Genomic DNA, 3,247 nt, shown 5'->3' with positions numbered 1-3,247 from the left:
TCCGCGTGGCTGTGGCCTCAGTTCCTTCTGCCGGCAGGAGACTTGGCAGCACCCCGGGCGGTCATTGCTGCCATGTGGGTCCCCAGTTTTGGGGGGAGACAGCTTCTGTGGAATCCCCAGTAGCCTCCAGGTCAGGCATGCTCTGGCTTCCGTGTCACAGATGGGAAAACCCAGGCCCAAGGGAGACAGTGCCTCTCAGGTGATGAGCCCTGGCCAGTGGAGCTTGCTGCTGACCATGGCCCTCCAGCCCATCCCAGCGGCCGTGAGGGCCCCGTTTTATAGACGGGAAAGGCAGCTGCCAGACCCCGGCCACACAAACCATTTAGTGGCCTAGCAGAGATTTGAACCCCAGTCTCTGTGCTCCAAAGCCATTACATAAAAGTTGCCCTCTGTTCCTAGGGATAATTGGCACTCATGGCAGGAAAGTCTCACTCTACAGCAAGGTCTTAAAAAGTAATCTGAGGGAATTCTCTGGTGGTCCGGTGGTTAGGACTCAGTGCTCTCACCGATGTGGCCTGCGTTCAATCCCTAGTCAGGAAACTAAGATCCCACAAGCCACTTGGCTTGGCCAAAAGAAAACAAAAAAAAGCAATCTGAAACTTAAAAGCTACAAAACATCAATCTCCTGATGAAGCCCCTCCCTGATCTCTCTATTCTGCATGTACAGAAACACCTAGATAGTGTTTTCAATAAGATGCCATCTGCACTGGGTAGAATGGTGACCTTAAAAAACTTATGACCAAATCCTAACCCCTCAATACTTACCTCCCTTTTCCCACGAGGAGAGACTTCTTAGTCCAGGGTCTCAAGATAGGTTACTGTTTATACATGAAGTCATATCACCCTGATTTTTCATCTTGGCCAAACTGTTGAGTACATACAGGTGCTGCCTCTTTGTGCTCATTTCATTTCTTTCCAGGGAGATTTTCTTATATTTATTTTTAATTAGCTGGTTCACTTTTTTTTATTAGACATTTGTTTTTTTCTCATTCATATATCATAATTCCTTTTTTTTTAAATAGGGACAACAAACTTGTTAAAAATTTTAATTGTAAACAAAAACACGTAACACAGGGACTTCCCTGGTGGTCCAGTGGTAAAGAATCTGCCTTACAATGCAGGGGACGCAGGTTCAATCCCTTTTCAAGGAACTAAGATCCCACATGCTGTGGAGCAACTAAGCCTGTGCGCCACAACTACTGAGCTCACACGCCTCAACTAGAGAGCCTGGTACCACAACCTACAGAGCCCATGCGCTCTGGAGCCCGCGCACCACAACTAGAGAAGAGAAAACCTGCTGCCACAACTGGAGAGAAGCCCGTGCACCGCAACAAAAGATCCCGCGTGCCACAACTAAGACCTGATGCGGCCAAAAATAAATTAGATAAATAAATAATAAATCTTTTTTTAAAATCCTCAAGAAAATATTTTAAAAAAACACACACATAACATAAAATTTACCATCTTAACAATTAATAAACTTTTGCGTTGTACAGTTTTTTCCAAATTTACCTTTCAGTTTTGTTTATGCATAGTTTTGCTGTAAACATTTTATTTTTATGATTTTCAAACCACAGTTCTTTAAATGTCTCTCTTTTGTGCTTTTAGAGGCCCTTCCACAGTTGGCACAAATTCTCCCAGGGTTTTTTATTTGTTTATTTTTACCCACCTAGGACTTATTTTGGGATGAAGAGAGAGGTAAGGATTGCCCCTACCTGGGCAATTCAGTTGTTCAATGCTATGTACAGATTTGAAACACTCCCTCCTCCCTGAAAAAGATCCCATGTGTGTCGTTGTTTGTTTCTAAATCTGTTCTAATCCATCGCCAACTTTTCTGGCCATCTCCTTGTTTTCCTTGGTATAGCTTTGTGTGCCTTAATAGCTCACCAGGCAGGTTCTTTCTCCTTAATTTTACTTTTTTCCTTCACAAAAAATTGATTTTACATTCTGATTCTTCTTGGAGTTCTAGAATCTCCACGGAGGGGACCCAAACACATGCATAAGAAGCACTGTCAACTTCTGCTTCTGACCAGATATTGGGCTAGAGTCCCAATAAAAACAACTAATATTGCTGGGTAAAAATGAGTTAAGTCTTGATTAACATAATGTAAGAGTTAAGTCTTAATTTCTGGTTGCTCAGTGAGCAACCAGAAAATAAGTAACAGTCAGAGGCCAGGCCAGTGCAGACAGAAACCCCAGGAGGGAAGCGGCTTTTGTGTTAGACAAGGCAGGTTTGGTCTTCCGTTTTCTTCCGTTTTCATGGACCTTCAAGATGGTGTGTCTGATAAGTAAAGACCTCAAAGCATGAAGTAGAAATCAAAATAAGATCTTCCCAAGAATGGAAAGCAAACTTGGGCAGATGACATGGTTTAAAGTAGTCTAGGATGAGAGGGTGTGGAGAAACACTCTTGCATTGTTGGTGGGAATGTAAATTGATACAGCCACTATGGAGAACAATATGGAGGTTCCTTAAAAAACTAAAAATAGAACTACCGTACGACCCAGCAAATCCACTACTGGGCATATACCCTGAGGAAACCATAATTCAAAAAGAGACATGAAATGCTCGTGAAACTGCAAAGCACTGTCAGGTGAAATGTGTAATGTGCTTCTTTTTTAAACATTTATTTATTTGGCTGCGCCAGACCTTAGTTGCGGCACGTGGGATCTTTAGTTTCGGCATGTGGGACCTAGCTCCCTGACTAGGGATCGAACCTGGGCCCCCTGCATTGGAGCATGGAGTCTTAGCCGCTGGACCACCAGGGAAGTCCCTAAGCCAGTGCTTCTTAAACTGAGAGCCACACAACACATTCTTCAGCATTTTTGAGTTCTGTAGGAGAATTTTTAATTTTAGTTTTTAACTAAATGCTAATTTAAAAGTTAATACAAGCATATTTCAAATTATCTGATACACTTATTGTCTGCTGAGGAGACAGGCTGAAAAACTGCACTGACAAACAGTTTTAGATCAGAGGAGGGCTCCGTATTTATGATTGCATTTGTGCTGAGGGATCCACCAAAGAGTTTAGTTTTAAATATGTTGGTAAGAATGTCCAGCCCTACTACACATCCTGATGTCAGGAAGGTAACACTTATCCCACAACTACTATTACACAACTCATTAGTTTCAAATACAGGAAAAGAAATTCACTCTTCTTTTTTACAGTGATAATTTGCAATTGAAAACCATATTCATAGAATAAAATGTTGATTTCTTATTTAGTGACTATGATACTATCATTTGACA

This window comes from Hyperoodon ampullatus, assembly GCF_949752795.1.
Source record: "Hyperoodon ampullatus genome assembly, chromosome: 4".
Classification (NCBI taxonomy): domain Eukaryota; kingdom Metazoa; phylum Chordata; class Mammalia; order Artiodactyla; family Ziphiidae; genus Hyperoodon; species Hyperoodon ampullatus.
This window is presented reverse-complemented; position numbering follows the sequence as displayed.